The sequence below is a fragment of the Acartia tonsa genome, chromosome 8 (genome assembly GCF_053477335.1).
Source record: "Acartia tonsa isolate MP-2025a chromosome 8, ASM5347733v1, whole genome shotgun sequence".
Lineage (NCBI taxonomy): Eukaryota > Metazoa > Arthropoda > Copepoda > Calanoida > Acartiidae > Acartia > Acartia tonsa.
In genome coordinates this window covers 27,166,956-27,180,097 of record NC_137267.1, presented here as the reverse complement: position 1 = coordinate 27,180,097, position 13,142 = coordinate 27,166,956, and the positions used below count along the sequence as shown (strand labels likewise).

The 13,142-nt window shown below is 29.3% G+C and overlaps 1 protein-coding gene across 8 annotated transcripts in view; it reads right to left on the bottom strand.

The window, feature by feature from the left end:
• Nucleotides 1-13,142, bottom strand: part of LOC145326414 (CUGBP Elav-like family member 5) — an 86,152-nt gene that overhangs the window by 53,238 nt on the left and 19,772 nt on the right. For all 8 annotated transcript variants that reach the window (XM_080169755.1, XM_080169759.1, XM_080169757.1 and 5 more), the window contains exon 2: nucleotides 12,368-12,457. The gene's annotated coding sequence lies outside the window, so the exon portion shown is untranslated. The remainder of the gene's footprint in view (nucleotides 1-12,367; nucleotides 12,458-13,142) is intronic.

Below are 13,142 nucleotides of genomic sequence, written 5' to 3'. Positions count from 1 at the left end.
TTAAAAAAAAAAAACATAAGCTTGATCTAAAACGTTGTGCAAAAAAATTGTGGGCCGTCTTGTTTATTTTGCCAAGAGATTTGCCAACTTTTGGCGGCAAAACAAGATGTAAAACAAGGGTTGGAGGGGGGGGGGGGGGAGGGTGGCTTGGTGGGGTTCAAAGCCAGTAGGCTTCGTTTGGCCTGGATAGTTACAAATACCAGTCCCACCCTAAACATATATTTATATACATCTTGTATACCATTGATCTTACACACAGACATACGAAACTAAACAACACACACACACACACACCCTTACTGCCTCGGATTATAAATCAGCATCTTGCAATGTATATAATATACATGTATACTTTATATAATATATACAATCTAAATAAGTTTCTGGAAGTTTGTGTGTGTGTGTGTGTGTGTTTGGAGATCTCTGCCTAATGCTTGCAGGCAGACACACACACACACACACAAATATAGAAACATCCCAATATTAAGATTTCTACCAATCCTCAGCGAGGGGGGGGGGGAAATTTGTCCAATGAGAGGCGGGGAAATTCAGGCAACTGCACTACACTGCCTGCCTTTAAGCCTGCCATGCCTTCCATAGGGGTAACATTATACTAAGTCACACAGATAAACTTTACACAGAGAGAGAGAGGGGTAGGGAAGAGGAAGGGGGGATTGGAGACTTAGCTGGACTGCCTCAATCTAAAGCACTATTGCTTGGGAGGCTTAATCTTTCTTTCCTTCCCTTATATTTGCTTTAAACAAGTTGTGTATTTGTAGGAAGGAAATATATTTATACAAATTCTCTCATTGGCTTTCACACAATAATATAATAAATATAGCTGCCCTACAACATTCTTCTTCACGTGTTTATCTAATAATAATCAGTTTAATTATTTAATATTTCATGAATTTAACTTGAATTTTTATCAAAAACATATTTTCCATCTTAATGTTATAGAATTTTTTTTATCCGTTTTAATATCTCTTTTGAATCATATGAAAAAGAAGATCTGTATGTAGAGATTAGTTGAAAATATCCTTTTAAATGTTTAGTAATATGGTTTCCCCTATTTATATTAAGGTAAGGTATAGGTTTCGTTAAAATTAAATGTAAAAATTTTAACCAAAAAATAACAGACAATTGTGTATGTCATAAGTAGCGCAGCAAAAAAATAAAATTATATTTATCCAGCACAGCAAAGAGGATTTAAAAAATTACATGATTTTGGTATTTGTGTATCTAAATACATGTCCTCTGTAGTTCTAAAAAGAGTAATTTGGTAAAGAAATTTTGTATGGCTTAAATTCTTTATGTAAAAGGGATGATCCTAATTTTAAGAATTCTTCAAAGAAAATTCAAATACATATTTTCATTTCATCTACATAATATTAAATACTATTTTGTAAGAAGCAAAACAACATTTTATATTTGAATATATTCTAAACAACTTTTTTGTTATGTTTCTATTGACAAAAAAGTTTGTTTATTAACCTTTGATTATGCTATTGTAATTTTTTCGCATTTTTTCCGCGTATGGGAAATAAGACATCTGCTTGTAAGCCTCCCCCTCTCTCAATTCATTTTAAATTATTTTCTCAATATTTCAGTAGAATATTTTACTTTATAAAGTATTTAATAGCATAGCTGCTCTATTTTGTATGGCCTGTCTGTCAGTATATATGACATTTTCTTCATTTGAATCTTAATAACGGTAAGTTGGAAACTAATTGGTATACCATCAATAAAAATTCCCTAATTTTAAGTACAACATAATTACCACGAAATTGATTAAATGTTAAAGCATTACATAACGTTGGAAAGGAATATGTTTTCTAAATATCACAATAATAGAGTAGCTTTGTTATTTAGAATACTTGTAGAGCTGGGAGGTTAAAGATTAAATATTAGAAAACAATCTGGAATTACTAAATTTTAACTTTTTCAATACATTTTTAAGAAAACAAGTTCCTTTTAGTACTTTTGTAATTATATCGATTATTTATTTGTAGCGCACCTACTCGATAATTAGGATAGCTCTATACGTCACTCTGTAAGTTAGAGCATTATAATGCACTATACATTTATACGAATAATGAAAGAAATACTTTGATAATATGTCTTTAAAATTTATGATGATGAGCATGTCATAATATTGTATTTATTATACATAGTTTACTGTTCTTTAGTTTGTATATAACTTGTTTTAGATTTCATAATCACAAATTTTTTTAGCTTTAAGCTGTGCTACTTATGGACATTATTTTCTTTGTAATAAATTTATTATTACATCATTGGTGTATTCATTAATGCATAGTCATATACAACTAATAAAATTATTCATTAGAAAGTGCAAGGCTTTTATTTGTATTTGGTCTGCGAGTGTGCATCCAAAATAAACGTTGTATTTAGGTTCATGTGGGTAGTACAATGGGAGAAGAATTAATCAAATAAGGTCATAAATAAAGATGTTAAAAAATGTAGATAATCAAGGGCACAACATGGATTATAATTTTATGGGAAATTCCTTGGCCCAAAAAGGCTCAATTCAATTTCGTGCACAGTTACGACTTTTAGGCAAAGGTCATGTGGTCAAAATAATTTTAATAAAATATATCTAATAGTTTATATTATATCAGGTTTCGTTCTTGTTATATTGATAAATAACTAATGAAAGGCCTTTATTACACATTAATATACCTTAATAAAGATTTTATATGTATTAATGTTATATAATAGTTTTTTAATGATTGCGTTTTATTTTGTTACTATTTTGAATATGTTGAAGTAGAGTTGTAGACTCTGTAAAGTGTCCGAAAAAGATAAACAGTGTGACGTCAATAGATCCATATGTTTTCAATGGGTTTCCTTTCCCATTTCTCCTCTTATTCTCCCTTTTATGGCGTCACACGACTAATTTTTTTGGACACCTTGTAGAGTCCCATTGAAGTAAAATGAATTCTAACTCCATACCCTTCTCACTAGTTTTCTTAGTCACATAGACACGCCCACATATGTACAAAATAACCTTTTCTATATATCCTTTATGTTTTATGTATTTTAAACCACAAGCTTTTGCTTCCTGCTTGCTTCATTTCTTTCATAAATACAATTTTGACCGGCTTTTAAAAAAAAAACAATGTCACTCCTTTTATTTTTTAAAATCTTTGTTTGATTGTGATAATATTTATCCCTTGCCGAGTATGCATTTGTATTTTACGCTATGTGACTCTCAGGTTCAAACGATGTAAATTTTTAACATTCTTTTTTACTTTTTATGAGCTGTTAGCAAATATTTTTATATCAAAAATGCACATTTTAAGATAAACAAAAACTTAGATACATTTGAATAAAAATTTCGAGTACTTATAGTTAATAATATATCTTATTGCTCAAAATATTTGAAAGAAAACGAACAGAAATTCATTTTGGTGGGAATTAGAAGTTAAGATTTAATCAGGATTTAATGTATAAAGGAAGACTGGAGGTGGAGGACTGTTTAGCCAACATTGCAATGAGAGGGATATCAAAGTTTGTGGGGTTGAACGTACGGACATAAATTAAATACAGAGTTCTGCGCTGAAAAATGACAAACTATAAAAAGGAAATATATGAAATGCATTGTATTGTTTGTAAGGAGCTTGTTATCTGTTATCAGGCTTTGCCTAGGTTTGCTAAAAAAGGGTGTTTCAACAAATCAACCAACAATTTTAAAAAAGTATTTATAATGATAATTATTATTGATACGTGATTAAAAGTATTTAATGGTAAAACAAAAATGGATTTAATGATTTTGTGTAAAAATTGCAGAATTAGAATAAGATTTTGTTGTAATTTTTGTATAAATTTTTGGTATTTATACCATGCTGAGATAAGAATAGAGCTCTAACACTGTTGTGTTCCACGCAAACAAATATATCCTAGGTTCAACATCCTCAAATAGATAATTTTATTCCATTTTGAATGACACTCTATGCATAAAAAAAACGGTGTCAATATAACCAAAATTAACAACTTGAAATTGGAATTAAAAACTTTTTGGTAATCATTATAGAGTTTTTTGGCTTTCTGTATTATCATATTTACAAAATTTTTATGCATGGCTTCTAAATTAAAAAAATAATTCTAAAATGCTTAAATTTATTAACACACATTTTATAGATGCAATTTTTGTCACCGGCCCTTACAAATCAGAAAAGCAGTAGGGTAGACCAGGACTGATAATTAAGAATGTTAAATCAGTTTTAAGATCCTAATCCCCGCCCTTCAATATTCATTATAGTCCTTTTTAGAGGTTAACGAACACATTCTCTACTTGTTTTGCTCCTGTGTAACCTCTCCCCGCCCCACTCTTTCCTTGTTTGTTCCCTGCTATTTTTTTCCAATTTTCTCACGTAAATAAGCGTTTATTTTCATCATTTCCAGGACACGGGACAAATATATAACCAAAGACGATTACGCCCAATAGTCAGGGAACTAAAGGGATAAGACAATGGTCGGTAAATTGATGTACATCCCAAATGATGATACACAAAATTACATCTTCTGTAGATTATAATTTGTTGTTGAAACGTTTGAAAACTCAACTCTATGAATCAACCAATCAAAATTGACTTAAGTAGCATAAGTTTTTAAGCCAACAAATAAAAAAAAGTTATTATCAAATTTGGGGACTAGTGTAATTAACTTTCCATTGTCCCCTCTCTCTTTGTCCAATAGTGCCAATTATTGTTTGAATTATAATGCCAAGAAAGTATAAAAGTGAATTTAAATAGGGAGCGGATAAAAGTAATTTTCAAATGAAAGCCAAAAACGTCAAATCTTTACTGTACAAAGTATTTATATTGCAGAGAGAACCGAGTTGAGAGCAGTATTACAGACAGATTTATTTTTAGAATGACCCAACCATGTCCTTGATATTTTCCCCACTCTACACTTCTATAGACTGTCATATATTGTCATTTAGGCGAAAAATACTTTAAATATCTCAAATATTTACCTATTTATCAATATACTACTTTTTGCAGCTTTTATTTTAGGATCTTTTATGATAAGATAATTATGACTTAATTAAAAAAAGAAAATTCAATAACTTTGCTTTAACTTAAGAAGAGAAATCATTCTCCCTGAATAAGCCATATTTCATGATTCTAAAGCCTTTTAACCTCTTTTTAAATCCTTATTTACTTCCCTTTTATTCAAAATCCTGTATCAGCCCTCTAAAATCTAGATAGGTCAAGTACATCCAATAGCAGCGAACACTAATATCATATTTTGTTTGAATGATACACTACAATACTCGTATGTATTGTCTAATAAATGCTTTAATAGAAACACAATAGTTAGATGATGGAAGTATGGGCAAAAATGTTTTCTCTCATTTGAAAAATATCTGCCCCATCCTTCATACCAAACGTAGGTAATGCCAATTCTAATACCTGTAGAAAAGAATCGTTGCCGAAAAGAATTAATTTGAATAATCTTGAGATTTGAGAAGCTTAGAGTTCAGATATTCTATATTGAGTCAATACAAGCCCTGTTTATTTATTTTTATTCACCAAACAGGGACATGTATTCAGTCAAATTGCAAGAAGATTCCTGTAACTATTAGGTACTATCGTAAAGATAAGCTAGTTCATAATCGTTTATCGTTGATTGTTGACCATTTTTTTTAAATTAAAAATGTTTTATTGGTTTTCAGAACGATTTTGAACAATGCTTAGCATCCAATAAATTCAATAAAGTCTAAAATAACTTTGCTTTTTTGCTTCCTTTTTTGTTTAAAAGTGGAAAATTAGTTTATCAGAATACATATCACTATTTCAAAATATAAAAAAGGGACGAAAAAAAGTTTAAATAATAAAAACAAATAGTTTATAAATCTATTTTTCTTTCTCAAAAGCTTTTGGATAAACCTTTGTATTCACCGAAAAAAAAACTTTTGTTTATTTGTTTAGTAGAACACAAGAAAATATAAAAAATGCTTTCTGATATTTTAGAAAAAAAGGTATATGGATTATAAATGACATTTTTTCTATAATTTGATTCTTTTAGGTCAACTAATTCTATAAATTTTTGACATGATAGAGTTACTAGCTAAAATCTATGAAATGCACCGCAAATAATCTTTTTGAAAAAAGATTTAATTTTAACTGTTGATGCTTATTTTAGGTTAGGTTAGGAGAATAGCTTCGCAATAGTAGGGCCCTGAAGGGCTAGAGGGGTAAAATTAATTCGCTTAGTGAAAGAACCATCTAAACTTCATCTATATGTCTTTATACTGTGACTAAAAACTAAAACATTTTCATTTTTAGATATAAAAAAATATTCCCTTTTTTCTTTGTATTATATGTTGATGAGATTTATCTATCTGACAGAGTCTCATAACATTCTAGAGAACTTTCTAATTTTAGGAAGGATAAGTAAAGTAAGAATAGGATGGTCTCTTGGATAGGAATACATATCCTAGAATAATATTAATGTTGGTTTAGGCAATAGTCAATACAATTACAAAGGGTTGACCTGTAATAACTAGTAAATTACTTTTTTTACTTGGGTAAAAGTTTTACTATCATTATAAATTCACACCAACCACCCAGTACAGAATAATTCTTAAGAAAAGTACTTTTTCTTTTGTCTAACTTATTTCTGTCCTTTTTGTATTACAGATGTTGATTTAATAAATAGAGTAATTTGGCCGGTAAGTGTATTTTTATACCCCCTCTATTTTCTATGGAATGAGCTTGAAATTGAAAACTTTACAACTTTACTTATACTACATTTGTTTTATGTACACGGCTCCCAAAGTTATAACCCTTAACTTATTTTTCAAAGTTTTGCAGAAAAGTAGAAGAATACCATCCATAACTAGACTTCATAGGTAAACATTTATGGTTTTACAATTTATTTGGGATAATCTTAATAATAATTACTATGAACAGTGTTAGTTAACCATTAGATTATAAACCCAATAATAATCTTAACTGTTCTACTGTTACAAACAACTTTGCTTTCTGTTTAGTAAAATTGATGTTCATATTTAACAGTTCTTCTTTTGTATTCTATTTCCTACCTTATATTTGAATTACTTAATGTGGCGTTTCTAAAGTATGATGGGTAATATTTCTAATAAAGAATAAAGTTAAAAAAAGAATCCACATTTCATAGAAAGTCTGATATAATATCAGTCATTTTTGATGATAATTAAATTTGATCAGATTTTAAGATTGAGAAAGAAATATGGATAGAGCAATAGAAAGAAGGTTTAAGATAAAAAATTGAGAGAGGGAGAAAGGGAGAAAAAGAGAGATAAAGAAATTGCAGAATTCCTGTAATTGTATTATCTTTGCATCTTCTTAAATTTACTTCTTGAGAAAACTAGCTGAGTGTTCTAAAAAAACGACATAAAAAAGTTATTTTGGAGTGTTATTTCTGCCTGTATTTCCCAAGTCTTTATATTCTGTTGATCTGGTATTAAAAAACTGTAAGAAAACGTAAAGAAATCAGAAACATAACTTATTTAAAGGCTTACTTAAACCTTTTAATTCACAGGAATGAATATATCAATTTGTGATTCGAACTATTGTCTATTTTAACTGTATATGAAAGTTTCAAAGTTAACTTCTCAATATGAAATCTTAACATGAAAGAAAGATATTGTTATGGATAGGAGGGGTTTGGTGCACTATCCTACCAATTTCATTTTAAACCCCATTTAATCATTTTATTTTCAGTTACTTTAAAGCCAGATACTTAGAAAACTGTTGGTCAAACAAAAAAACGACAAACAAACCCTAAAAAGGGCTCATTTTCTTTTCTCAAACGAGACATGTTTTTTGTTTAACTTTGGGCTATTCTATTATTTTTAGAGGCCGCGTAAAGCAAGTTTCGGTGTTCGACCTAAACCTTGCACACGACTGTTCTGCAGCTAGTGGCCTATAAGCCTTAATTGTATTAAAAATGGATGATTTTAAAGCAATTTAATTAAAATGGAAAGTATTAAATGGGGGAGTACTATCTTATTGTAATTTAGTGTTAATATCACACTTGATGTTAGTTTACAAGTGGTTCTATTCCAATAGTGTATCATCTAACTAACCAGACACAATTTGTTTAAATTGTGCTGTAATGATATTATTTCATTGGGGACTATAGAACTTTTCTTTTGTATTGTTCTTGAATAAGATTACAAGAGCAACCTTCCTTCCTTCTGTCTGCAAATCAAAATTGATTTTCAGATCATTCATTAACACAGATATATATAGAAAATCTTGAAAAGATTCTTGGTCATCGATTCCTTTGAAAATAGGGTATAATCTTTAAAACGAATCAACATTATTACAATTATGAGATTGAAGAGAAATTCTCATATAAAATAATTACCATTTTGTTACTAAAATGGTGTTTCCCTGAACGATAAGACAATGTGTTGTATGCATAGTATCTCATTATTATGCTCTAAATAGCAATTACTACATAATCAGCATCTATCATATTAGGAAATTCTACAGGAGATCAAAATTACTTGTTAACTTTGTATTGTGGATGTTAACATCCTTATTTAGAACATGACCCTGTGTCTATGAATAAAGTTTAAATGAAATATATTCAATGTAAAAGCATTTATGGCTGAAACTTTCGCCTTCAATAAAGAAATAAAGAATATTTAAATAAAATATTTTACACAAGAATTCAGCTACTTTATGATTAGTGCCTTCTGTATGTCCGTTTCTTATAACGTAATAAAAAATCACATTAGTTTTTATAGTTTATATTTTTAATGATGGACATACACTTCGTTTTTTTTTCTTTTCTTTTGCAATATAATTTTAGGAAAATACTAGTTGCTCAAATACAAACAGGTGTTTTCTCCCCCCTCTTCTCATTTGTTTTTGTCAAAGTTTTCAATAAATAACCCCTGGCTAATCTTATTCTTTGGTTGGTTATAATGTATTTCCTATAGGTTTAATCAAGGGTGTGCATTGGTTGATAGGGGGTAAATATTTTAAATTAGAGGTTTTTTGGGTGTTCATCAAAAAAATCCATAGTGTAAATCCTAGGAGGGAGGGGTAAACCCTTCATTTTTATGGAAGTTTTACTTTAGTATGAGGTGAATTTAACTTTACAGGAAAGGAGAAGGAAACAGTTCCTTCAACATCCCACTGCACGCCTTTTCCTATAGGTATAATGTATCATTACAATGTTATAATAACCTGAACACAATACCCTCATATATCATCATGGCCTGACTCACAAACAAGCATGACAGCATCCATAAAAGCGAAGTTAAACAAACGAATACTTACAATGTTATGTGTGAAATGGTAGGCTGAGCAATAATTTTATCATTAAAGAATTTGGATCAAAAAGTTTAAAATCAACATTCAAAATAAACTTTGAATCATACATGCATACGCTTTCTAGGTTATATTTGATTTATACAGGACTCCTCATTCAAGATGTTAGATCATTAGAAATATTGCAACATGCAAGAGACTAGAGATAACCAGTTCAAACAGTCGGTCGTAATTGCACATCCTAAATGTAAAAAAGCTTCGCTTCTAAACAGGGTATGTGGAGATTGAAAGTTGGAGGGGAAGGGGGGATTTTTAATTTAAAATTTCAATATTTCTCCACTCATCTCTTCCCTTGGGGACCACCAAATTTGGTTCCTTCAACTTTTAAAATACACAACACTGTTGAAATTCTTGCTTGTTTTATCCTTTCTTACTGTAATATATTGGGCTTTTAAATGATCTCCAAACCCCGCAGACTAACAATATTTTTCTCCTTGTCTAACCCTGTTTCTAAAATGAGAGAGGATCATGAATAAAGGGAAGAGATTGGACAATAAACGATAAATTAATCATTTAACCCAATTGTGAAACACAAAAATTCTAATTTGGTGGATTTTAAAAAGGTTTTAAAAGAATTTAAATCTTGCAATTATATCAACTATTTCATTAAGTTTGAGGGGAAAGACTAATATCCCCCTTATCCCTGGAGAAGGAGGACTAAAATAATAAGGGTTAAATGAAAATTAAAAGTATCCAAAGCAAACACCATGTAAAACACACAAGCACTAAGAAATTCTTTCTCCTTCTATTCAATTTCAAACTATTTAAAACATCTTAAAAATTAAAGAGTTAAAATTGAATTTTAAGAAAGTATAAACTTTTTTCTCGCCTTACCTTAAAATTTAATCTTTGTTTTACTAAAAATCCCCATGTAAAATTGAATTCCCCAATGATAAATGATTTTTTATCCCATCCCATATAGAATTTTCAATGTCTTGAGAACAGTTTGTTCCATATCGGCTTAAATTATATCATAATATAAATAATTAGAGGCCTTTTGTTTAATGTTAGTCTGTTGGCCTTGTCGTGGACTGTTTCATTCAAACACACATACCCACTTTGTATCACAATTAAAAAACCATAAATAGCACAATAATGTTTGTCATATCTCTAAGCGCTAGAAATTAAAGATATTCTGATAATATTTTTTATGTACCACCCTAAAAGTACTGTAATTTTCTTATTGAAAGGATAAAATTAACTTTCTTACACCAGCCAAAAAAGTTTTTGTAAATAAATTACCAGTTTTTATTGTTGTAAAGTTTAGTTAATTTAATGTTCTTCTGCTGCTAATCGTTGTTAACCTCAAAATTCTACCAACACTAGTTAGTAGACATTGATTAAATATATGGTTTCCTCACATAACAACCAAAATATATATAATAGCGAAGCTATTCTATAAATGCGGGTCTCTGTTTGTCCTACTGTAGTAAAATATTATCTCTCCCATCCAAATTCAAAATTTAAGGCTTGGCATTATAATAAAAACAACAGTCAGACTAAATTGTATATTTCTTTCGCATATAAGAAATATAATAAAGACAAGTTGTTTGAAATACACACCTTGGTAAGTACACCCCCTGCTGTAGGATAAAGGGAGGGAAATATTTTTTTAATAGGGGAGAGTAGTGATCATGGTTCTTTATATAATTTGTAAGATTTGTAATTTTAGACTCGTTGGATTTGTCCTATCGTTTTAAAGGCTAGGTTAAAAGTGTTCGTGACGATTTTATGAAACTAATTTTCTGGAAAGTTCTAGCTATTTTTAGCTATTATGTTTTAATTACCCATCCTAGATTTTAACCAATCAAAAAACCTTTGAGAAATGTATTTTTGTTTTAACTTTAAGATAATAATTAACTTATATCTATAATACAAAGTAGAACGTTGTCTGTCAGTCCTCTAAGATCTCGGTAACCACTGAACCGATTTGATTCTACTCTTCAGTGTATATACCTATTGGTCCTGTGGTGGTTTTAAGCTATTTTCTTAGAGGGGTGGGACACCCCAAACCCCCCCAAAATAATATTTTTCTTGGGAACACATTAGACTATGAGCAGCACCAGTTCTTTATTTTTTTATTATATCTTGGGGCAAAGCCCCTAGAGGCTAGGGGCGAATCCGCTAGTAATATTAAAAAGCGCTATCACTCTAAATTTGTTTATGTTCTTTTGTCTGATTGTCCATCCGTGTGGCAGTGGTATGAACTAGGTGTGATTATTATGCATATAATAATGTACATAATATTAATACGAACAATTAGGTTCATAAGTAGCGCAGCAATAACAATCTATTACAAAATATGAATAGGTAAAAATAAAACAATTTATAATATTCATTCGCAATAAGAGCCAAAGAAAAAATATTTAATCCTATGATTTTTCAATTTTAAATCCAAAGATAACTGTGAAAATATTTCTTAAAACACTATAACTTCTTTTTGTTAAAACAATGAAACTCTTTACAGACTTTTCGACAATTGCATTTTTTGCAAAAATCAGACGGACGAACCAACCAGATTGAATAGAAGTTTAGCTTGAAATAAATCATTCCCCCAACTGCACACCCACCTCTAAATAGGATATATATGTATACATATATATTTATATTATATAATAAACCCGCGGTAAATTAATCAGTTGGTACATTAGGTTACACAGTCTTGCTATAATAGTCAATTAAATGTTCAATTTTCTTATATGCATAAGTAACATTAGATAGATATATAATTTTTAAGAAAAAAAAAGACTTTCAATGGCTTTCAAGTTCGTACACAGAAATTTTTCTAATACAAGAAATAATCTCAAATTATATTGAAGTTTTACTCTTAGACAAATTCTACGTTCTAGAAACAGTTCTCGGTCCTTTGTTTGACCTTTTTTCAACCTTTCTTAAACATTATAATACCAACTTTTTAAAATTCATAGTTCTGATTTAATTAGACAATTAATGATCAGTTTGAATTTATCAAAGCGTTTGATATGAATTATTTAAATAAAAATATTTCTTACCGTAAGATCAGTACTTCTCAAAAAAAATCAGGTAAAATCGAGACACGCCAATGTATATGGTTCAGAAAGGCCTAGGATTCTTCTTTAATCCTGAAAAAAATAAGAAATTAAAATTAATAAGTAGCAAAATTTATTATATTTAAATTGCATTTCAATGTACGTTGGGGCTAAAACGAAGTAAAACATTGTTTCACTGGTCTTTAATAAAATAATCTTTAGATAGTCAAATTCATAATTTTCATTTTCTCTAATATGCGTTGTTAGAAATTCGATCCTTTAGTAGAGCTGATTGTGTATTATATTGTATGGGAAAGATTTTATGGATAAATATACCTTAACATTATATGTATGTACATATAACACCATATTATATTCAAAAGCTATATTTATCGTTATTTACATATTTATTATCATCTATTCATTTTTTATTAAGCTTTCTATTAAAAAATATTAAATAAAACGATGCATTAAGATACAAGGATGACAATATCGAAAAGTAGGAGAGCTTATTCATATCAAACAAACTTAAAAAGAATAAGATCAGCAGCAGCAGATGGGACTGACAAAGTCAGTTAGAGAGCAGTTATGCATATATTATAGAAATGTCAATCTTTATCAACAAACTTAAAGACTATATGCCAAATATCCATCGGAATCTTCAAGGGAATTTCAAACAAGTTATTGTTCAACAAATCAACTTATTTAGTACAATTTTTATTGTATAATCGTTCTATCCCTAATTACAACTAAGTAAAGACTAAAAAGTGTGGCTAAA